This window comes from Gymnoscopelus microlampas, assembly GCF_963454915.1.
Source record: "Gymnoscopelus microlampas genome assembly, chromosome: 19".
NCBI lineage: Eukaryota > Metazoa > Chordata > Actinopteri > Myctophiformes > Myctophidae > Gymnoscopelus > Gymnoscopelus microlampas.
In genome coordinates this window covers 40,182,137-40,208,087 of record NC_139956.1, presented here as the reverse complement: position 1 = coordinate 40,208,087, position 25,951 = coordinate 40,182,137, and the positions used below count along the sequence as shown (strand labels likewise).

General features: G+C 43.9%; 1 protein-coding gene across 1 annotated transcript in view; it reads right to left on the bottom strand.

The window, feature by feature from the left end:
• LOC311035479 (uncharacterized protein) overlaps window positions 1-25,616 on the bottom strand; it is a 43,655-nt gene extending 18,039 nt beyond the window's left edge. Inside the window, exons 1-5 of the mRNA XM_084043715.1 lie at window positions 25,593-25,616; window positions 23,326-23,396; window positions 17,220-17,290; window positions 14,944-15,005; window positions 7,876-7,956 (exon numbers count right to left, since the gene is read on the bottom strand). The gene's annotated coding sequence lies outside the window, so the exon portion shown is untranslated. The remainder of the gene's footprint in view (window positions 1-7,875; window positions 7,957-14,943; window positions 15,006-17,219; window positions 17,291-23,325; window positions 23,397-25,592) is intronic.
• Between the last annotated feature and the right edge of the window lie 335 nt (window positions 25,617-25,951).

Below are 25,951 nucleotides of genomic sequence, written 5' to 3'. Positions count from 1 at the left end.
TTAAATGCTCGCCTCTGAAATAAACTTAATTTCTTGCCCAACAATTTGTATATTGTATTGTGTATGTTCAAAAATAATAAATACTAATAAATTGAATAATCATTACACTATCTGTGCGTACTATCTGTTAATATCAGAATACTGATATATTATTGATTTCAGCTGTTACAATTCCAACCATGCAAACATGACCCGCCTTAATTACTTCTGTCTATATTAGTAGCTTAATGACTAGTATTAAAATGATATTGTCTTTTTTATGTCCAATGTATTTGTATTTAAGTTCATAAAATTAGCATAAGTATAACTAAATGCATTTGAAATTAAATACAAATGTTATTTTTCAGGATTCCAATTAAAAAATAGCACAAAAGAATATATAATTCTGTCAGGACTCTTGAAAACCAGGTAAGGACCCAATATGCAGAATAACAGGACTCAGGAAACGAGGAATAAACTTAATGGTACTTTACTGAAGAACTTAGGTTCACCTTACAACAAGGGAAGTGTCATTCGGACACATAAAGCAAACTGATAATACAGAAACCAAACAGGCAAACAGAGGGTCTATATATAGACTAAGCACTGAATGGGGAATGGGAACAGGTGAGGAGAATACACAGGTGAAACCAAGTAGTCATCAGGGCACTGGGCGAATGGGTGTGTTGGCACAGACTATGCAGAGGCAGAGGATGTGACAGGACCCCCCCTCCTACGGACGGCTCCTGACGTCCCCTTAGGCGACTCCGGATGCTGACGGTGCAAGTCAGCAATCAGGGAGGGGTCGAAGATGTTCCAACTAGGAACCCAGCAGCGCTCCTCGGGTCCATACCCCTCCCAGTCAACGAGGTATTGACGGCCCCTGCCCCAGCGACGCACCTTCAACAGGCGGCGGACGGTGTAGGTGGCATGACCATCGAGAAGGCGAGGAGGAGGGGGCGCTTTTGTGGGAGGCACCAGAGGGGAGGAGGAAACTGGCTTGAGTTGAGAGACATGGAACGTAGGGTGCACCCGAAGGGTCTTGGGGAGTTTGAGGCGAACGGCTACAGGGTTGATCTTGAAAGGGCCAACGTAGCATGGGGACAATTTTCGGGACTCCACTCGCTGGGGCAAATCCCGGGTGGAAAGCCAAACCTCCTGTCCGAGTTGGTAGGGAGGAGCAGGCTGCCTGTGCCGGTCAGCTTCTCTCCGGTTCCTTGCAGCTGTCCGCAGGAGAGAGGACCGGGCTCTCCTCCAGGTGCGACGGCAACGACGGACAAAGTCTTGAACTGACGGGAACTCAACCTCTCTCTCCTGCTCCGGAAACAGTGGGGGTTGATAGCCCAGAGCACACTGGAATGGGGACAGACCAGTAGAGGAGCAAGGAAGGGAGTTGTGGGAGTACTCCACCCAGGCGAGTTGACCGCACCAAGAGGAGGGATTATTCGACACCAGGCAGCGGAGTGCGACCTCCAGGTCTTGATTCACACGCTCCGTCTGGCCATTTCACTGGGGATAAAAACCTGGCGAGAGGCTGGCAGAAGCTCCCAAGAGAGAACAGAAGGCCCTCCAGAACCTAGAGGAGAACTGGGGTCCCCGGTCCGAAACCACATCCAGGGGTAACCCGTGCAACCTGAAGACATGGTCGATCATGAGCTGGGCCGTTTCCTTGGCAGAGGGACCGTTTCTCTTCGAGAAACGGTCCACGATGGTGAGGATGACCGTCTTGCCCTCAGAAGGGGGAAGCCCAGAGACAAAGTTAATAGAGATATGGGACTAGGGGCGACGTGGCACCGGCAGGGGTTGGAGTAACCCAGAGGGTCTGAGGTTGGGGGTCTCGTTGAGCACAGACAGCACAAGCCCGGACAAAGGAGTGAGTCCCGGTCACCATGGACGGCCACCAGAAGCGTTGCCGGAGGAGAGCCAGGGTGCGTCGAACGCCAGGGTGGCAAGCGAGGTTGGAAGAATGGGACCACTGGAGTACCTCGGAACGAGCGGCCACAGGGACGAACAGGCAGGATGGCGGGCCACCACCCGGGTCAGGGTCCTGCTGAAGCGCTTGCCGAACGATGGTCTCTATCTCCCAGGTAACGGGCACTATAACCAGAGCACTCGGAATAATGGATCCGGGTCCTTCTCAGAAGGGTCAAACTGGTGGGAGAGTGCATCAGGCTTCAGGTTCTTGGAACCCGGGCAATAGGAAAGGGTGAAGCGGAAACGGTCAAAAAACAGAGCCCACCGGGCCTGTCTGGAATTGAGTCTCTTGGCCGACTGAATATAAGCTAAATTCTTGTGGTAAGTCCAGATCACAAAAGGATGTTCCGCTCCCTCCAACCAGTGCCGCCATTCCTCTAGTGCCTCCTTGACCGCCAGCAGCTCCCGGTTCCCGATGTCATAATTGCGTTCTGCCGAATCCAGCTTCTTAGAGAAAAAGGCACAGGGATGGAGCCTCTTCTCCTTGGGAGGACATTGCGAGAGCACTGCGCCAATCCCCACATCCGAGGCGTCGACCTCTACCACAAAGGGCAAAGAAGGATCCGGGTGGGGCAGAATGGGGGCAGAAGAGAAACGCCGCTTCAGCCCACTGAAGGCCCGTTCCGCCGGTGAGGCGCTGTCACCTTGCTGTAGTCCCGGATAAAACATCTGTAGAAGTTAGCAAAGCCCAATAATCTTTGTAATTGTTTCGGGGTGGTGGGTTGGGGCCAGTCAGCCACTGCCTTGACTTTAGCCGGGTCCATGGTCACCCCATTAGTGGTAATGATGTAGCCCAGGAAGGTGAGGGTGGACACATGGAAGTCGCACTTCTCCGCCTTGACATGGTTCTCGAGGAGACGGCGCAGGACCCGCTGCACATGTTGGATGTGTTCCTCCCGTGACCTAGAAAATATGAGTATGTCATCCAGGTACACAAACACAAAACGATTCAACATGTCCCTCAGTACATCATTAACTAGAGCCCGGAAGACAGCAGGGGCATTAGTGAGGCCGAACGGCATGACCAAATACTCATAATGACCATTAGGGGTGTTGAACGCCGTCTTCCATTTGTCCCCTTCCCTAATGCGTATCAAATTATAAGCATTTCCGAGGTCAAGCTTGGTAAAACTCCGTAAACGGTCAAAAGATGAGGACATAAGGGGTAAGGGGTAACGATTCCTTACTGTGATCCGATTTAGACCTCTATAGTCAATGCAGGGCCTTAATCCGCCGTCCTTCTTTCCGACAAAGAAAAACCCAGCTCCTGCTGGGGACGTGGATGGCCTGATGAACCCTGCTGTGAGGGCCTCGTCAATGTAGCTCTCCATGGCCGCCACCTCAGGACCCGAGAGAGAGTAGAGCCTCCCACGAGGTGGAAACGTCCCTGGCAGCAAGTCAATACCACAGTCATAGGGCCTATGTGGGGGCAGTGTGGACGCCACACGTTGTTTGGAGAAGACCAGGTTGAGGTCAGAGTACTCGGGAGGGACCCCTGAACATTCGGGGGGATCGGGGCCCCCAGACGAAGGACCAGGCCCTGGAGACTGAGGCGCACTAGGTGCAGAGCGTAGACACTGGGAATGACAGGAACGGCCCCACTCCAATATGGTCCCGGACGGCCAGTCGATGTGGGGGTTGTGGTGCACCAGCCAAGGATGCCCCAGAATGAGCGGCAGCTCCGGGGAGTCAATCAGAATCAGAATCAGAATCAGGTTTATTGTCACATCACAGGTTTACAAGGTAAAAAAGTGGGTGAAATTCGTTTTTGTACATCATTCCCATCGTCAATACGGTGAAGTTGAATACTCTCACAGTGGTTCCCAGACAAGCGCAGGCTCAGAGGTTCAGTGAGATGCTGAACCACGCCTCTTCCCAGAGGACGTCCATCCAGTGCAGTGACACGTTGGGGGTGATCTAACTTAAAATAAGGTGTCTTGTGACAGAGAGCAAAATAACTGTCCATAAAACACCCTGCTGAGTCAATGAGCGCAGTGACCGAGTGCTTTTGGCCCCCCCAGGACAAAACAGCAGGCATTTTAAAGCAAGAAGAAGATGGGGAGGATGAAACGATATGGCTCACCAGTAATTCCCCATTTACTGTTGAGCCGCCCCATTTCCCCCTCTCTCTGGGCATGAAATATGGAAATGCCCTGGCTTACTGCAATACAATGCATAACCTCTCTGCTATCCTTCTCTCCCTCTCCCTGGTAGATATCTTGGTGCGTCCCAGTTGCATAGGCTCCTCGGTAGACAGGGAATCGGCAGCTGTTGATGACAGGGAACACTCCGCCCCACTCGGAAACGTTCGGCTGAGCCCGGCGCTCTGCTCCACTGCCTCTGTCTCCTGCGCTCACGGAAGCGATTATCCACTTGAATGGCCAAGGTAACAAGGGAATCCAACCCCTCACTAAACTCACGGGAAACCAGCTCATCCTGGACCTCATCCGAGAGCCTGTGAAGAAAAGTAGGAATTAACGCCACCTCCGTCCACTCACTCTCCGCGGCCAAGACGCGGAACTCGATCCCGTAGTCAGTGACACTGTTGCGTCCTTGTCGGAGATGCAGCAGACGAGTCGCCGCGTCTCTCCCCCTCACTGGGTGATCGAAAATCCTTTTCATCTCCTCAATGAACAGGTCGTAGTCGGCACACAAGGGGGATTGTTTCTCCAGCAGCGCATTAGCCCAGGCGAGTGCTCGGCCAGATAACAAAGTCATAATATATGCCACAATGGCACCGTCAGTGGTGAAGACAGATGGCTGGAGGGTGAAAATCAAAGTGCACTGTGAAATGAAACCACGGCAGGTTTCGGCCTCTCCACTATACCTCTCCGGGTGTTGAACACGCGGCTCCCTGGGTGTGACGACTGGTCCCTGGGGACCCCCGGCCACGGCCTGTGCCTGGACCCCAGGCGGAGCAGCAGCGGGGGGAGTGACGGTGAGGTTCTGGACGGCGGCAATCAGCTGAGTGAGGCGATCGTTCATATGGGTCAGAAGATGTTCGTGCTGGCCCAAAAGCTGTCATTGGAGGGCAACAGCGCCTTGTAGCTGAGTAAAATCCGCTGGGTCCATCTTGAAGGCTGTATTATACTGTCAGGACTCTTGAAAACCAGGTAAGGACCCAATATGCAGAATAACAGGACTCAGGAAACGAGGAATACACTTAATGGTACTTTACTGAAGAACTTAGGTTCACCTTACAACAAGGGAAGTGTCATTCGGACACATAAAGCAAACTGATAATACAGCAACCAAACCGTCAAACACAGGGTCTATATATAGACTAAGCACTGAATGGGGAATGGGAACAGGTGAGGAGAATACACAGGTGAAACCAAGTAGTCATCAGGGCACTGGGCGAATGGGTGTGTTGGCACAGACTATGCAGAGGATGTGACAAATTCCAATTAATCTAAATCTACAAGCTCAAAACGCGTCGCACTGCGACGCGCTTTGACCTTGTAGATCTGCTATTTTTGCTACTTTTGTTTGACATAGAATGGCTCGACAGTATATGCAATGTGGCCCTCTGGAGTGAGTGTGGACATATAGTCTCTCCATCATCAAAGTTGCATCACCCCTGCCTTAATTAGACGATCTTTGAAAAGCACATATTTGTCACTCAGTAAATGTTGTTTACGCACCAATTGATTTATGTAATGCAACCTTGAGTCACCACATGTACGTGTACTGGGTCATGCAGATAAAGGCTGCTGCCTGTAACACAGGCAGCAGCGTGCTGCGGGCGAGTCGCGCGACTGACTGTGCCAGGATTCGAGGCCACAATCACGTGCAGCATGCGTCCCCTCCCCCTCCGCCTAATGGCTGTACATGGGGCCGACCATAGATATAGAAACCTAGATACCTCATTGGCCTCTGCAGTTTGTTGGAGCAACTCGTATCGCGGCCGCCATTTTCGCGTAGGAAAAGCGCTCACAGCGCGTTGACTACTGGCCAATCACAGTGCGTCTTTTCTAAGACCTGTCAGAATCTAGTTGTCCCGCCCCCACCTGCCTCTGATTGGCCTACCGAACGCCCCCTTCTGTGACACACGCGGAAGCTTCAGGGAAGCCTTCCTAAGCTAAAATGGCCCCCGTGATACCAATGCCTCAGAGCCGAAGGAGGCGTCTACCTTTATATATCTATGGGGCCGACACAAACTGCTTTAGCGTGATTGTGTGAGTGTGGCTTCAGGAAGTAAATTCCTGTCCCAGCTGTTGGTGCGCAAAAGCGCTTCCCTTCGTCTGATGTGCCGCGCAGCATGCACGGCACAGGGGTGCACCAGTTATGTGCACCCCTCGTCATAAATCATGACAGGTGCCTTCACATTAAACTAAAGTGACACTGCATTCAATAAAAAATCCTGGCATGTCCTTCACTAATCACTCATCATGTTGGCCTACATATCTTTTTTGTCTCTCAAGTTTCCTTGTTCTGGTGTTCCATTGGCATTTTATCCTTGACGTTTCCGTGAGAAGCATTTAACATGTAATTATTACTGGTAGAGGTGTAGCTGGTAGAACTTGTTTTGATAGCCTTCTGCCCTCAAGTACTAGCCATATGATATATAATACCTTTTGCAATGGAACCACTGTCTGTACTGATGAGACTTCTTTAATGTCTCTCATTTGTATCTCCTTTTTTTCTTTTTGTTACTCACTTTTGATCAGTATTCTCTACCACTCTTATCTCATTGTTGTCTAAGTCATATGTATCTGTAGTAAAAGCAGGTTCATTGTCAATGTCAGTGATAGTCAAGAATGTTATATCCATGTATCTTGATTTCTGCTTTTGTACAGTATGTGACTCTGTTGTTGACTCAATTTATTTTTTGCCTATAATGGCATGCACTAAAATTGGGATGTCAGGTTTATAGAGATTGGCTTGTCAAAGGACAGAGTTACTTGAGGACAGGAGGATATCAAGTTCTACCAGCGATGCTATTTTTTTGTTCCGCACGGTACCTTCAATAATTGTGTTTTCCATTCAGGTGAACAGGTTTCTGTTGATGAGAAAATCTACTCTAAGGTATGCCCCACATACCAGTACATGATGAGTGATTCATGAAGGGCATGACAGGGCTTTTATTGAATGCAGTGTCACAATAGCCGTATGCGAAGGCACCTAACTTTGATCAGAGGTGAACACTCTGGTTACACTTTCTGTGGTTAAAGCATTTGGAACAGACCGACTTCAACTTTAATACATGTGGAAATCAACAAACTCCTGGCAAACATCCAACACATTTCTAGAACACTCTAGGGGAACACAGTGTAAATAAGTCTATGACAATACTGATTGTTGTTTATCCTTGATTGTCTTTTTGACCTTGTTGGTTGCAATGAAATCAAATCAAATCACCACTGAGATTACAAGAGTCTGCTTCCCACACCCTGAAGCTGAAGACTTGTAAGCTGGCATTTAAATAAAACTGTTCTGATTTGTATCAATATTTGTGTATTTGTAAATGTATCACTTGTAAATCTGCAACCTTGCGTGTGAAGTGTTGATTGTGCATTTGTTAGAAACTAAACTACTACTGTTTTCAATGTCAAGTTCATTTATCCATTGTTTCTTTTTGGTGGTTAAGCGGCTCAGTAGTTAATGCAGACATACTATTGTTTTAAAATGTGCAGCACATTGGAATAGACCCTATACACATTATGAGTCCATTAGTATACATTTAGGGCTAGGCCAATGTGTTTTTGGTAAAATGATTATTTTGCATGTCCGTGGCAAAAAGGAAATATTGATGAAAATGTACATAACAAGCTGCCATGGTGATGACTCCTGGGTGTTATGCATATGTTGTTGTTGTTGTTGTTGTTGTTGTTTTTTTACCCCTTTTTCTCCCCAATTTAATCGTTATGCCAACTGATTCCTCTCCACACACATCTCTGTGTTGTCACTGTTGTAACCTACTGACTCGCCTGCCAGCTGAGGCACCGGGAGGACGTAGAACCCACAACCTCCGGGGATGTACCACTGCTCCTCCTGTTCCTGCTGATGAGACAAATACATTCTTAATATATTGCATACTGCACATCATCATTTCAGCATTAATTGACTCATTAACACTCGCGTGACTAGCCGGTCAATCTGAACGATTTTGAGAATGTAAAGTGGATTATCTTCTCTCATGAGGCTCAGAGAAAGTTCCCCTTTCATGACTTTTCCTAACTATTTGATTCAAATCATCTCTGTTTTTTTTTCTTCTGAAACATATAATAAATATGAAATTAGCCCCATATATACCATCCCAGCCGTTATATTTCGGCTAAATTGACCGCTCTCACCCTCTCTCCCCCAGGGAAGAGCAGTTGACACCTCGAGACCCCTCGAGACCCCCCGCAGACCGCGCAGCCAGCGCTCTGTCTACAGCTAGCGCTCTGTCTATGTTTCCATGTCTGCTTATTATAAGCAACTTTGGGCTTGTTTTTCACGTCCTTTCATTATTATTATTATAATTATATATATATAATTACATTATAATGGTAATCATTTTCTACTCCACTACATCTCAGAGGCAAATCTTGTACTTTTACTTCACTAAAATTATTTGAAAACTTTAGTTACTAGTTACTTTGCAGATATAAATATATTTCCGTACTTGTTTAGATTAGAGCTTCATGCATGTCCTTTTGTAAATTATTTTTTTATTAGGTCAACATTTATAGAAAGGTCTAACCAGGGACTGGGGTTGCAAATTAGCCTCGGCTATAAACCCCATCTACAATGCAACGGTTTCATGTTTTTATAACTTGACTCATTGTTTTTGTATTGTCCATGTCAAATAAACATAAATAATAATAATAAAAAGGACTGAAACGTTTGCTTTTTTTAAATAAGCAGCTAAAAATGCGATCCCCACATTCACAACTCATGATGACATATAGGAAACAGACAGAAATACACACAACTGCTTCATGCCTCACTATTTTCTCAGGGGACAACGCATGCAGTAACATTTTCATAGACCTGACTGCTTATTTCTCTCGCGGCGGAAAAAGATCAGATCTACAAGCATACAGCTTGTCACGAAGCAACTGTTTTATGCTTGAAGATCAGATAGTTTGCGCAGGATTGAGCACATGTGTGAAGCATACTGATGTGTTCGCTACAGATCGTGCTGTTCTATAATGCTGATCTACAGATCTGATCTACAAGCAGAGGGCGTTCCCGGCAGGGGGTCATGCCTATGTTCCCTCAGCCCTATGTTCCCTCAGCCCTATGTTCCCTCAATCCCTAACAAATTTATTTTATCCAAATTAGTCTCTATGTTCCCTCAGCCCTATGTTCCCTCAACCCTATGTTCCCTCATCCCAAATTAGACCCTATGTTCCCTCAGCCCTATGTTCCCTCATCCCAAATCATACCCTATGTTCCCTCAGCCCTATGTTCCCTCATCCCAAATTAGACCCTATCTTCCCTCATCCCTATGTTCCTTCAGCGTCACATATGGCCCTTCCATAATGTGCTGTTGGGGTCACCTGTTGGGTTCCCCCGGGCTCCCCAAGGTATCCCCCAAAGGTATAAGACTATATATAGATATATTATTAGTAAGTTATAAGTTATAAGACTTCATAAAGTTTTCTTTACACCGATGATGATGGTGACCACAACATTAAATTGTGGCTACGTGGTGCAGCTCCGACGGCCCGCTGCTCCGAAAGCCCACCAGTCCAACAGCCGTCCCTGGGCGCGGAGGTGGACCGGGGACCCCCGGGGGTCCCTGGCTCCGGAGGCTTAACCCGACCGGTCTGTCGGTCGGGTCAGGCCTCTACAGCCAGGGACCCCTGGGGACCCCCGGGGAGGCCTCGACGGACACCCGGCTCTCCAGGCGGTCCCGTGGACCCACTCTTAACACATCGGGTGCCAGCGTTTTTTCATAACAACTTACGTTGGGTGCCAGCATTCTCCCCATTGACTGCGCTTTACTGTTTAAATCTGTAGACTCCGCGATGAGCAAATCCACACGAAAAAAAGCATTGATTCATGTTGAGCCATGAGCCTGGCTACAGCCTGGAACCATAACATTACCCTTGCGAGTTACAACGGGGGGGGATCGCGCATCGCGCATGACCGGTTTTCCCCACAGGAAACAGATTCGGAGATATAGGCGTTTCAAAGTAGGAAATAGACAGGAAGCGGATGTGAATTTTTTGTTTGTTTCCGGTGAGCGATCTGGCACTTCCTTCGCAGGATTACAATGGGTGCTCCCAGAGCTGCTCTAGCCCCGCCCGCGCGGAGAAAAACAAAAAAAAACAAAAAGACCAAACTCACGGTTCAGACCGTGTTCGGCACCGAACCGCCACTATGTAAACACACGGTTCAGACCGTGTTTGGTACCCGATGTGTTAAGCACCCCTCAGCGGGCGTTAAGTGAAGTTACAGACCGTGGCCCAGGCACCGCGGGGACCTGGTGGTACAAACCAGAATAGTCGCCCCTGGGACTATTCTGAACTTAGCGCGTCGGGCCCGGCTCACCGGCCGGTCCCGCGTACCCACGATTAAGCACCCCTCGGCGGGCGATAAGTCGGGGGGGGTCCCGCGGCCTACAGACCGCAGGTACCTGGTGGTACAAGGGGTGCCGCAATAGTTATCACGCCCATTAGCAGGGTCTTGTTTCCTCGCTGAAGATTGTCTTCTTTCCTCTATGGTCTGAGCTGATTTCATTTCTCTTGGCTATGGTTTCGCTAGGTAGCTGGTAGGGACAGTGGGAATCTCGTTCGATTAACTCGGGTGCAGCCACTGCTGAGTTGCGGGACAACCGCGGCGCCGGGCACAACCCACATAGATACGTAGCTGCTCGCAGGTTCATGTCAAGTTCCCCCGCCCCCAACCCCATCAAGGTAACTTGCCTTGTGGGTCCACAATCGGGAACTTTGGTTTACTCAACTCCTGCGTGCGCCACCTATGTTGTCTACACCCATATCAGTTACTGTCCCGGCGTGGTCACTTGGCAGTGACTGCACGCCCAACTCAGACGAGTCTGCAGCGCCCTTTAAGACAAGCATATGCTACAGGATCAACCAGGTAGGCCTCCTGTTCCACCACAGAGACAGCGCGACACGTGCGCACCCCCGGCCCGGACTGGGGAGGGCGCCGCCTTGTGGACACGGCCGGTATTGCGCCCCGCGGCCACCACAGGCCTATCCAGGCTTGTGGATCTGCTCTTTTTCCACGGCAGGACTTTGTCCCTTTTCCAGACCCACGACCGGGGACCCCCAGGGGTCCGCGCCGGCCGCCCTTACCCGCCTCGGGAGCCACCGTCTCTGGGCATGGAGGTGGACCGGGGACCCCCGGGGGTCCCTGGCTCCATGTGGACACTTAGCCCCATCGCTTCCCCCAGGAAGGTGCCTCTTTCTGGGCATGGTCCCTACCTAATCGATGGCACCAGTCGGCCCTTCTCCCTGGCTTCCCCCTTCACACAGGGGAAGGGCCAGGGCGTCGGAGCCGCGCCACGTAACCTTAAATTGTACGTGTTGAAAGCATGTTCTGGGGGTACGTATACGTGTACATTATGTCACAAGGAAAACTTGACCATGATGACCATGACCATGACTGACCATGATGCTGACCATGCTACTGACCATGATACTGACCATGATGCTGACCATGATGCTTGGGCAACATGATTGGTCAAACTTAATTGCTTTGACCTGGTCAGCTGAGACACATTAAACTATATGTATAGTTTCTCTCATCAATTCAAATTCAGACAGCTGTGAAACTGACTGATGTTAAATTATATTGATAATTTCTCATCAATTCAAATTCAAACAGCTTTGAAACCTATAGGTTCCTATAACAACAGCTGCAAAGAATTACTGATCATTGCAGTGAACTATTGAACTTTTATCACAGCTAATAAAGTAAAATATTAATAATAATAATGATACATGTCTATACTAATATCGAGCTTTTGTAGATATCCAAAACAACTATATTACAAAAAAATGAGTTTAAAGGTATAATAAGCTATGTAAAACTTAGCTTATTATAAAAAATAAAAAAAATAGAGGGGGATTTAAATGAGTACAAACAAAGTTTTCTGGGGTCCTCCCCCAGAAACGTTTTAACACAGTAGATACTGTATTAAAAAGGGAGTTTAATACTTTTATCAGTCATAGGAAAATTATGGGTAAATTATTTTATTTTATCCATTACAACCCTAAACTTATAGAAATCGTTTTGATGACTAAAGCAAATAACCACTCCTGATATTGACATAATTCTGACATGATACTGACCACCATGATACTGACATGATACTGACCACCATGATACTGACCATGATACTGACATAATACTGACATAATACTGACCATGATACTGACATGATACTGACCATGATACTGACCATGATACTGACATGATACTGACATGATACTGACCATGATACTGACATGATACTGACATGATACTGACCATGATACTGACATGATACTGACATGATACTGACCATGATACTGACATGATACTGACCATGATACTGACATGATACTGACATGATACTGACCATGATACTGACATGATACTGACCATGATACTGACATGATACTGACAGACAGACAGACAGACAAGACAAAACATTAGAATATTATGGGCTGATGGAACATAAGGCTGAAGGAACATAGGGCTGAGGGAACATAGGGCTGAGGGAACATAGGGTCTATTTTGGGATGAGGGAACATAGGGCTGAGGGAACATAGGGTCTAATTTGGGATGAGGGAACATAGGGCTGAGGGAACATAGGGATGAGGGAACATAGGGCTGAGGGAACATAGGGCTGAGGGAACATAGGGTTGAGGGAACTTGAGTACGCTCCCTCAGGCAGTGACTGTTTTTTGTTTGCAGATCAGATATTTAGCGCAGGAATAGAGCAGGAATGAGCACATTTGTGGAACATACCGATGTGTTCACTTGTTGCGCTGACATGGGGAGGAGAGGAGACGCTTTTGTCAGCAACGTGGACAGCTGATAGAAGGAGACGCTTTACGCTCAGGCAATAATGTGAATATTATTATGAATAATAATAATAATAATATTGGTTTGTCAAGAGATATCCATGTGTTTTGGACAATGGAGATAGTCACCTAATTAGACAGTGGCTTCAGCGGTTCATATCCATGTTTCCCTTAAGAGTTTAATTTAATGCTACAGATCGCGCTGTTTTATACGCTTTTTTTATATAAAGATTTTACATACAGAATCTGCAGTTACCATTACAAGTTAGCCTATTTTATAATGTTTCTGCCTGCCTACAACAACATATGTGAGCTCACTGACGGAGCAGAGTGCAGTTGAAATGTTAATAGCTATTTAAAAGACAATGGAACCCCCACTGTGTGGGGGAGAAGGTGTCAGCTTGTCTGGAGCACAGAGGGGAGACATTGACCAATAGAATAGCTGGAAAAACTGTCTTTTTGATCCCCAAATCAGGCAGTGTATGGGATGGTGAAACCCCAGTCATGTAAGTGTTAACAGGCAGAGGTCATCAACATGTCCGTAGGCCTACACGGACAAACGTGTCTGTGGCACATCTTTTATTTAGAAAAATCAAGGTATAGACTATATATTCTCTTCATTATAACGTAAACAAATATTAAAATCTGTTTGAATAGGCTAACTTTGGTGACTCGTAAAGTAACATGCTCATTAACACTCTCATGACTGGGGTTTCACCATCCCATATGCTGCCTGACTTTCAGGTCAAAAAGGCAGTTTTTTCCAGCTATTCTATAGGCCACTGTCTCCCCTCTGTGCTCCAGACAAGCTGACACCTTCTCCCCCACACAGTGGGGGTTCCATTGTCTTTTAAATAGCTATTAACATTTCAATTGCACTCTGCTCCGTCAGTGAGCTCACATATGTTGTTGTAGGCAGGCAGAAACATAATAAAATAGGATAACTTGTAATGGTAACTGCAGATTCTGTATGTAAAATCTTTATGAAAAAAGCGTATAAAACAGCGCGATCTGTAGCGTTACATTAAACTCTTGAGGGAAACATGGAAAGCCTATATGAACCACTGAAGCCACTGTCTAATTACGTGACTATCTCCATTGTCCAAAACACATGGATCTCTCTTGACAAACGTATATTATTATTATTATAATAATAATAATAATAATAATAATAATAATAATAATAATAATAATAATAATAATAATATTCACATTATTGCCCGAGCGTAAAGCGTCTCCTTCTATCAGCTGTCCACACTGACAAAAGCGTCTCCTCTCCTCCCCGTCAGCGCAACAAGTGAACACATCGGTATGTGTTCCACAAATGTGCTCATTCCTGCTCTACTCCTGCGCTAAATATCTGATCTGCAAACAGAAAACAGTCGCTGCCTGGCGTGCCCTCTGCTTGTAGATCAGATCTGTCGGCGCAGCATTAGTTACATGCAGGCAGCGTTGCCAAACGTGTTTGCATGCGGTGTGTTTGTCTGAGTATGTGTGAGCGAGCGAGCGAGAGAGAGAGAGAGAGAGAGAGAGAGAGATGCCCTGATGTCAAAAGCAAGCGAGTTGTCCGCACAAGTTTATGCAATGGATAATCCACTTTACATTCTCAAAATCGGCCAGATTGACGGGTTAGACACGCAAGTGTAAATTATGTGCAGAAGAAGCTAGAAGATAGAAGAAATGATAATCACAAAGCAAAAATATCTTTCCCAAAAATAATTTAGTCTTGTTTTAAAATGTGTAGTGCAGTGAAATAGAGTAGACACTATGGCACATCAAGAGTCCATTAGTACTGTATACATGTGGGGTAGGCCTATGTGTTTTTGCTCGTTTTGCATGTCCGTGGCAAAAAAATAATATTGATGGAAATATCCATCACAAGCTGACCTGGCGATCACCCCTGCATATTGTAGATATTACATATTGCACATCCTGTATTGAATTGCTTGGCCCTCGTATTGCTGCTTGCTGTTATATCTTTTAAATTAAACTGGTAGTTACACAATGTACATATGCTCACCTCTTCTGTCTGCTGTGTTTAAGGAGGAAACAATCCAAACGGCTGTAGAACGCACCAGCTTCCTGCCACACAGTGAAAAAAACAAAAAGGTCAATTTTCCTTTCACGCACACACGCGCGCACACACACACACACACACACACACACACACACACACACACACACACACACACACACACACACACACACACACACACACACACACACACACACACACACACACACCCATTGGTTGAGAAACAGTGGGATGCATAACAAGTGTTACCTAAACATAAACATCTTAGCCCAACGGAACAGTGGTCCCCAGGTTGATTCTTTGTCAGTGTGGTTGTCCCTGATTCACAATCAATTGAAAACCCCTGATCTATGTTGTCTAGATGAAGTGAATTGCAGATCTACAAGCTCACAACGCGTCCTATATCGGGTTGTTGTGAGCTGGTAAATCTGAGATTTTAGTTCCTTATCTATTTTTCTCAGTTCTGTCTGCTAAGGCCTAGTTGTTGTTTTTTTTTATTGATTGATTGATTGATTGATTGATTGATTGATTGATTGATTGATTTAATAATGAGTCATAAATGTAAACAGTGTGTGGTACAGTAAGACATTAAGTATAAAAGTCAACACATGTGTTTTTTCCGCAAGTGTCGTTCCAAGTTACTTAGTTAGTTGTAGTTGAACAAACTGTAGCAGCTTACTAAAGAAGTCACACACATTGATGTGCTGCCAGGGTCATTCCTGTGTTAATTCACACTGTGCCACTGTGCTGGTTCACATTGATGATGGTGGAAGATATGAGGTTCTACATGATTACTGTCTGGTTGTTTAAGACCCTGTATGGCTGTGATGCAGTGTCAGGCCCAGGGGCCCAATAATCAATCATATTTGAACTGAGGTATTACATTTAGTTGTATTGCAAGGTGTTGTGAGCTTGTAGATCGACCATTTAAAGCCACTTTCTTAGTTTTTTTTGGTATAGTTTGTTGGTTACTTTTGACCTAGCAATGGTCTTATTATTTGTTTTTTGCAGGTATTTTTTTGAGGTATTAAAAAGGTCTTAAAAGTCCTTAAATTGTAACTTTTGAAATGTGCAGATACCCTGTATACACTTATACTGTATGTTGGTTTGTTTACTGTTGAGTGAGAAAACAATGTTGCACATTAAGATAATCATCTGGGGACCCCCCCCCCCAAAAAAAAAAATATATTTGGGGAGCCCCCTGGGGGCCCTGACCCCCAGTTTGTGGACCCTTGACCTATAGTACATGTTGTCAGTGCTGCATGTTTGTAATGTTCTGAATCTAGTGAAGCATCAAGATGTTATCTGTCCAGCTTTAAAGTTAGAGACATTAAGATGTCTCGTCTGCAAGCATGAATTCATTGCCTACATCGATTTATTTTACCACCTAGTAGTGATAGTGAGTAAGTGATATTCTTTGGTTATATGATGATAGTAATCATTACTATAGAGTGTTTGTTCAGTAACAGTGTTAAATAGATCTATATTGTGATAGTAATCATTACTATAGAGTGTGTTCAGTAACAGTGTTAACTAGATCTATATTATGATATTTATCATTACTATAGAGTGTGTGTTCAGTAACAGTGTTAAATAGATCTATATTATGATATTTATCATTACTATAGAGTTTCAAAATGTCACTTGTTTAATCTGTATCCTGTATGAGTTCTCTCTCCTGATTGGATAAGATTAAAATAGAGAAACAGCCCATGCAGGTTCACATGACTATACTGGCAGGACATAAATGATACATTTAAGCCGCAGGTCATATCAAATCTGATTGGCCCCCGGGCCGGACATTTCTGTTAAGTGTAACTTAATAATTTTGTGTTTAATGTACTAGTGAGTTTTCATGAACATATCTAAATTAGAAATGAGTTCATGTGTTTCTAAACATCCTCTCTCTTCCTCTCTCTCCCGCTTTTTCTCTCTCTCTCCCGCTTTCTCTCTCTCTCACACACACACACACACACACACACACACACACACACACACACACACACACACACACACACACACACACACACACACGCACACACACACACACACACACACACACACACACACACACACACACACACACACACACAGCTCAACCAGACAGTTGTTTCTACAGTAATAAATAGTTTTAACGTTGCTCTCTAACAGATACTGGTGAGACAGAGTTTAAATTATTTGTATTGTTGATCATAGATGTTTGCTTATTAAGAGGTGTTTTGTTCAGTTCATTCATTTTGGTTTCTGTTGTTTTTACTTACTGTACCAACGTAGTGTCTCTGTGCCACTCACTGAAGGATATGAGAGGTCATCTGAACATGATGAGAGGTCACTGAAACAGATCATAGACAACAAGTATAAGGACATCTCTCATGTCATTGGATTAGTTTGATTATTTTACTCAAAATAAATATTTTTTAATTTACCAAATCAAGCAAGACCAAATTGAACCAATTGTAGAGAGTTATATAATGAGTTATATAATATAATGTAGTACCCTGCAAAATGTGTTTACATTTTGAGAACCCTGCTACAGATGTGTTTACATTTTATTTCTAATTATTTTCAATCTACTGCTGTTGTTCATGGAAGAAATGTTATTGGGGGATGGAGGTGTCAATCAACCTGAGCCAACCTACTGAGAGAGAGAGGGGGTGGGACTTAAAAGCAGAAAGAAGGAAGTCACTGTGGTGTTTTTAAGTGGGAAAAAACGAGTGGACAAAAAGGGACATTAAGTGTTAAAATACATTCGGATTTTGGTCAAATCCAATTGCATTTCAGTTAAGAGCAACAGGGTTTGCATCAGTGTGTTTTGTACCAGTTTAGCCTGTAAGGAAAAACGGGAGAGTGTGTGTTACAGTCAGATGTCTAGCATCACCAGTTGCTGACAGTGTAACCTAGCTAATGCTAAGCTAAAGCATAAATAAACACAAGTTGAGCTGTCCACTAACACTTGTGACTGCAGGAGGAGAAGACAGTGTGTGGGTTTCTTTTTGCACCAAGTTTTGAGTGAGTATGAATACTACAGTATGTGAGAATTGATAAAAAAGACATTGTTGTAAAGGATAGAAAGTCATTTAGTGTGTGGGTTTTCCTTTTGGATATAGTGTGCTTCAGGACATTGCTGCACCAGCTGTAGCAATAGAAGTGCTCAGAGCTTGCCACTGCATACTGAGGGTCCACGTGCACACAGAGTGGTGCACTTGGGTTTGCCTACAGCACAGCCACTACACACCTGGAACTGACCCTGCGTTTTAACAGCGGGCAACTCCGGGCGATGCCGGGCGATATCGCCCAAAAAGATAAAGAAAATCCATCTTTCATCGCCCCCCCGCCCACTTCGCCCGATCGCCGGTTCTCATAGACTTTCATTATATTTTTGGGCGACGTCGCCCAGAGTTGCCCGCTGTTAAAACGCACCGTAACCCTGCGTTTTAACAGCGGGCAATACTGGGCGACGTCGCCCAAAAATATAATGAAAGTCTATGAGAGCCGGCGATCGGGCGATGCCGGGCGATGCCGGGCGACATCGTCCAAAAGATGGATTTTCTTTATCTTTTTGGGCGATGTCGCCCGGCATCGCCCAGAGTTGCCCGCTGTTAAAACGTACCGTAAGAGTGTGGACACTGCAGCTCCTGTACAGGGTTTCTAAGGAACTGTGAGTACAGACCATAGTCTACCTCACTGTGAGGATTCTTCCTATGAGCTCCAACGATACTGGTACCATAAACTGAGTCAAACAAACCCCGGGGTATTTTCTTTATTTGGTTTGGGGAATTATTGTATTTTATTTTGTTTTATTCTATCAGGGTCAGAAGGATTTTGAGGCAGGGTCAGTTCACCTCTTCTGAAATACATACCATTCTCTTTGTTATAAAATGCAATTCTTGTGTTGGGTGATTTATGAGTAATGTGAGTTTTCTGGTGAATGTATAAAATAATAGTATAGCTACAATAAGCTAACCGAGCCTCTTTGCACCTGAACCCAGTTATATGCAACATTAACTAGCCACAGTAGACATATCCTGATATTGTATTTTGTTGCCATTACCAATTGAGAATTGAGTGAGGGGGCTACATATATAATAATTGTTCTTATTGAATAATGTCCTATAGACAGTATAGACTCACTATGTAAAATATATGTTTGGTTTAAGAATACATTTTATATTTAGGTAACACTTTCTATCATACCCCTGTTTAGATTATAAACTGTTTAGCTTATAAAACTATAATTATAGCACTCGTAATTATAAAATACAATAATAATAGCATTTTAGATGAACCTGCAGTTTGTCAGTCAGCTGATGATCACATTTATGCTTCATAAAACAACTGATGGCATCAGGACATGTTTATGTGTGATGTAATAATATACTGGGACTGAAATTCAACCCTGAACTTTATGCAAGCAACAATAAATATATATTTATATATATATAGTATATATATTGTTGGGCTTTTCTACCTTTATTTTGGATAATACAGTAGAGACAGACAGGACACAGGGAGAGAGAGAGAGACAGGGAGTGACATGCAGCAAAGGCCGTTGGGCTTGGGAATCGAGCCTGTGACTTGCTGTCAGGCGACATTAGATCCTATATGTGGTACTGTACGCACCGCTAGGCCATCGGCACCCCATATAATTATATTCACACTGTATATGTAGTATGTTGTTGCTGTCTGGTGGAAACCTTGTATGTCCATTTTGTATTATTATATTTATATATTGTATTATTTGCCTCTTCTCTTGGCCAGTGCACACTCGTAAAAGAGACCATGGTCTCAATGTGATTATACTGGTTAAATAAAGGTTAAAAAATATACAACAACAAAAGAAAGAAATGTGAGCTTTTTTCACTACTTTTGTGTGACACTCTTGTATGATGAAGGTTATTGATTTATGGGTCAGGGTTTCAACATAAAAGGTTTTTGCACGACAACAATGATGCACTGACTATGTACACATGACAGTGTTAGGAGAGGAGATCAAGATCTACCAACTAAACTAGTTTTTAGTTTGGCAAGGAAGCTTTAACAGGAATTTTGTTGATGAGATGTTGTCACGTTACTGTGATGCCATGCATGAGATATGCTTATGAAACAAAGGGTTCATAACCTTCAGCATGACAACAGATACTTAATGTGGTTAATGAGAGGCAGGATTGAATGGAATGCAGTGTAACAGATACAATACTTTGATGACTGTCTTTACAGTCAGCAGAGACACAGACACAGAGTTTCTATTGTTGAGCTCTACCATTATTTTATGCCTTTTAGAATAACACCTTCCAGCCCACCACTCCGTATACAGTATACAGCATTGTCTTGTCCTGTATATTTATCATTTAGATTTATTTTTGTTTGTTTGTTTTAGTTTGTTTTTTAATCACAGCCAAAAACTAAACTGGTTCAGCCTGACGTGGAATCTTCCTGAACGTCCTGCCTCTCTCTGTCTGTTTCCTGTCTCTCTAAACTCTGCATTCTAAATGGAGCAAAAATTGCCAAACAACACATTAGGGCATTAAGTTCATAAACAGTATATTTTCAATGCATTTCATTGATTCCTTGTTTATGTAGATAAACTGTTTCTTAATCCTTTTGTAACTTCAGGTATCAACGAGGTGTCATTAACATATCAGCGCCGACAAATCAGAATGAAGTAACATGTTATGTAATACCCCCCCCCCCCCCCCCCCCCACACACACACACACACACACACACACACACACGGTCGCGTTAGGCCGGTAATTGTCGGTTTTGACCGAATTATTATGACAAAGACTGGAAAATATGAATCTCTCTGGACATCCTGACAGGTCGACAATGACACGGCAGTTCATTATAATAATTATCACTGCAAATCAGACACATTTCATGTCCTCTGGTTTGCAAGCTCTCTCTCTCGCTCTCTCTCTCCCCCAAACACACACGCAATAAGTTACACCTATTTCCTGTTAATAATAACCTGTGTAAAATGGGCTGCATTGGGGGGTAAATGGGAGACACTATTGTGAAGGTAAGAATGGAACAAGAGAGTTGTTGTTGCTGCCAAGTTATCACATATAGAGTTATGAGTTGTTGGCAGTCGAAATGTGCCGGCCCCGGTTATAAAGTTGTGTATTGAACAGACAAAACACGTTGTATAATTATGAGTTAGAATACGTCACAGACACTTTCAAAGGAGAGGGCACTTGTGAGTAAAGTTGTCAAGTTGTCCTAGCACACATTAACAACAATGCACACACATTTGAAGATGAAGATGACGTGTGTTCTTTCTTTGTTTGCATGTATCAGACAAAGCCAGTGAGCACACATCAGAGTTGAGCGCAGCATGCAAAAGATAACGACATCAATTTGATGTTGGACTCAGGTAGGACTTGGGGTGATGAAGTGCAGACCCTTGTTGGGTTGCATGGGCCGGGCCGGGCTCTAACACCACGGGCTATAACCAGGGGTCTCGGGTGGTGCAGTGGTAAAGTCACTGCCCACCACCACGGAGGTTCAAATCCACCTTGGTGCATCCGGCTTTGTCCAGCGTTTACACGAACACAATTGGGCCGTGTTCAGGGGAGGGAAGCCAGGTGGGGAGGAGGAAGAGGAGGGTGATATCAGTCATTGTACGTACTCCTACGGGCTGGGGGGGCACATGTCAGCGGGGAGTGTTGGACGGGAGGAGTAGTAAGTCACATTTTATTCTATAGTAGAGATGACAATGTCTCATTATGTGTGAGAACATTTAATTTGAGAAACCTCCAACTAAAAGTAACACGTAAGAAGAGATCATACAGTAGATAACTATTCATTCTCCTTTAAGCTGCAGGCCATAATGGACTGTCACACACATGATCAACTGTTGACAGCTTTAAGCATCTCTTTGTCTCTCTGCTTGAGTCACTATCATAACATGATGGTCACACACACACACACACACACACACACACACACACACACACACACACACACACACACACACACACACACACACACACACACACACACACACACACACAGAGATTATGATTTTAGTCTAAATCATAATGTGAAAGTATTGTCTTCGTTGTAGGATAATATCCCACACAGAAGACAATACTTTCACATACAGCACCAGTAGTGTCATTAGTAGGCCTATACATGCTTTTAATGGCATTTCACTAGTTTGTCACTGAATGATATTATCATTCAGTGACAAACTAGTGAAATGTCATTACAATATGCATGTATAGGCCTACTAATGACACTTAGTTTTTTTTCCCCATAATTATATGATATTATATTCCCTTATATTGTTGAAAGAAAAAAGAGAATATTCAACATGTCAATGTGTTCTTGCTGTTCTTCTCCTGTGACATTGGAGGATGTGATATATTAGGTGTGCAACACTTAATCAAACTAATCCATTTAATCTATTAAGAGCTTATATTCTATTTCCTCTATGTTTGTGTGTCACTGATAATCAACTCACACTTTTTGCTTCTACTCCAACAGTAGAAGCAAAACTCACTCAAATCAGTGCACATTATCTCTGGTGTCATGTGATCAACATGTAATAAGTCATAGTTTTTATGACTACCTTCTAAATTGTGCGGTCCCTGTGTAGTGAACCCAACCTCTGAGGAACACATTAATATGTGAGTATTTTTGTCGGTGGAACTTGTAGTTATGTTTAATAAAACTACAACAAGTTTACCTCTTAGTAGCTTATGTGACGTGTCGTGTGTTCTTTATGTGTTTGCATGCATCAGGAATACAGGAAGGGTGGGCATTAGGGAAGAGTGGGCACCAAGACGAGTGGGCACCAGGCCTCGAAGACTGGGCACTAGGCCGGGCTCTAACACCACGGGCCAATGAAGGCCGGGTTCAGGCTGGAGTCTATTTGTTTATTTGAACGGTAAAACAATTCATATATGTCAATTAACTTCTTCTATTTAACTCAAAGAGCTCTGATGAGTTTTGGATTGTTATCCTACATTTATGAGTTAACTGTAGGCAGCATTAGTCTCACTGGGGTCTACATGAAAACACTTTACAAAACACATTGCATTAAAAAAAACATTCAATTACATGAATATACATGCATTTGCATCAACATACGTTAATATAAAAACGATTTTAAAACAGCACTCTCCCTCCTCTCTCTCCCTCTCTCTTTGTCTTATGCGCGTGCACACACACACATTTAACATCTTTATTTGAGTTCACATTTTAACAATAAAACACACACACACACACACACACACACACACACACACACACACACACACACACACACACACACACACACACTAAAGTTTAAATGGAAAGTATAAAATAATGTTCCTCCTATTGTTGATCATAGATGTATTAAAAGGTTTGTTTTTACTTACTGTACCAACGTAGTGTCTCTGTGCCACTCACTGAAGGATATAAGAGGTCATCTGAACATGATGAGAGGTCACTGAAACAGATCATAGACAAAAAGTATAAGGATCTCTCTCTCTCTCAGGAGAACAGAGAAAAGGTGCATTTTAGATGAACCTGCAGTTAGCTGATGATCACATTTATGCTTCATAAAACAACTGATGGCATCAGGACATGTTTATGTGTGATGTAATAATATACTGGGACTGAAATTCAACCCTGAACTTTATGCAAGCAAAAATAAATATATATTTTGGGGCTAGGAGAGCAGGATGAGTCACCAGAACCAGCTAACTTTTAAACGGTGTGGGGGGCTCACAAAAGCCTGAGCTTTAAACGTTTTTTAAAGTGAAATATCCCTTTAACTCAAAGAGCTCTGACGAGTTTTGGATTTTTAACATAAATGTATAAGTTAGCTGAGCAATAGTCTTACTGGGGTCCACACAAACACACTTTACAAAACACATTGAATTACATGAGTATACATGTGTCGTGTCAGATGAGGCATTAAGCTGCGGTTAGCAGGCTGGTAGATGTTATAAAAGTAGAGGAGAAAAGACGTCAGGACCAAGGTTTGTTTCCACAGCATTCATTTATTCGGCCTAAGCAGCATCATAACAGCAGCAGAGAGCCAGGGCAGAGCCCCTGTCCCACACAGCCTAACGGCGTGTGAGACTGTTCCAGTTTAACAAGTCACATATCAGTCACCTTTATACTGTCCATTCGCACTTGAATACAAACAAACGGGTGGGGTGTGGGGTCACCCTGTAGGTGACGAGATCCCCCTTTGATCAGTCGAAGATCAAACATTGTCTCTTTGAACACATACAAATGGTACTGTCTCCCTATCTGCTTCCTGGCGTCTCCAGGTTAAACGGGAGGCATGCGTTAATCCGACAGACCTTTTCTCCGACTATGTGGCATCCGCGTGTGGTTAGGGTTAGGGTGCGGGTTTGGTTCGGGTTTAGTATTGGAAACGTCGGAGCGCTGCGCTGTCGGAGGAATGCGCTGTCAGACTAACGTACTGCACCCAGGTTAAACAATGGAGCTGTGATTGCATCTCACACCAGGGCAGAGTCCTTGATTAGATATGCAAACACCAGTCTGTGTCACTCATGATTCTTACTTAGCAAGATTACTTTTCTATCTGACGTTTTACCTGAATACTGTTTCATAACTATAAGCCATACAGGCTAATATACGACACATGCATTTACATCAATATAGAACAGATTTTTAAAACTAAGAACTCTCCCTCCTCTCTCTCTTTGTCACACACACGCGCACACACACACACACACACACACACACACACACACACACACACACACACACACACACACACACACACACACACACACACACACAGGTGCTGTTGCACCATAAAACCTTAAAATCCATCCAAAATCACAATTTTACATAAATATTCTAAAGTACTTTAAAAAATATGCCTTTCTAAATATCAGGAATAATTTAAAATAACGTTTGGCTACTGTTGAGACAAATAGGTTAATGTCACCAATAAGAGATTAAATAGTTGAATGAATAACATTCCCAGTTTTCTTCTTGAGTGATTACTATTACTGATCAAACGTGTTTGTCTATTAACACATTTAATCTGGGAACGCATCGGTGTCACTTTAGATTTATTTGGCTATTAAAAAATAGCAGATATACAAGCTTGTAGCACGGCACTGCTATTTTTTTTTTTTTAAACAATCGTGAAAATGTGTAAAAAATATTTGAATATATATACTGTAAGTACAGTTTTTACTCAAATCTTTGCTTCTGGGGGTCCCTGGAACAACATATTTTGAGATGGGGGTCCGTGGCCAAATATATATCATTTCGGGGGTCCTTTACATGAAAAAGTTTGAGAACCACTGACATATATAGCAACATATATTATTTTTAACTGTTAGGATTTAGAAGACATTTGTAGAATCCCCCAGAAGCAAATATTTGAGTTACAAATGTTGCCTTTAAAAATATATAGATTCAAAGATTTGCACAAATTTTCATGATTACAAAAATAAATAAAATAGTACATCTATAAGCTCCTAGTGCGGCACTTGCGGCGCTAGGAGCTTATAGATCTACTATTTTTGAATGGCCAAAAGTATAAAATAATGGTTATAGCTAAAAATCTAAAATGACACAGTATGCGTACCCGGTCTTAAAGGGTTAACATGTATTGTGTTCAGTTCATGTATTCAGTGTTGTGTTTACTTACCAGCGTTGTCTTGCTGCCTCTGAAGGATGAAGGAACAGCAGGAGAAGTAGCATGACTTTACACACTGTAGACCCGCCCTCAACACCTGACTGGGTGTGGCCTACAACAGACTGTAGACCCGCCCTCAACACCTGACTGGGTGTGGCCTACAACAGACTGTAGACCTGCCCTCAACACCTGACTGCCTACAACAGTGGTTCTCAACCTGTGGGTCGGGATCCCCGGGGGGGTCCCCACATGATTTTTTTTGGGGGGGTCCCCCAGATGACATTGAAGTTACAATTTAAGGACTTTTAAGACCTTTTTAATACCTAAAAAATATAAAACTAGTCAAACTTTGGCCAAATTGTCAAGTAAAT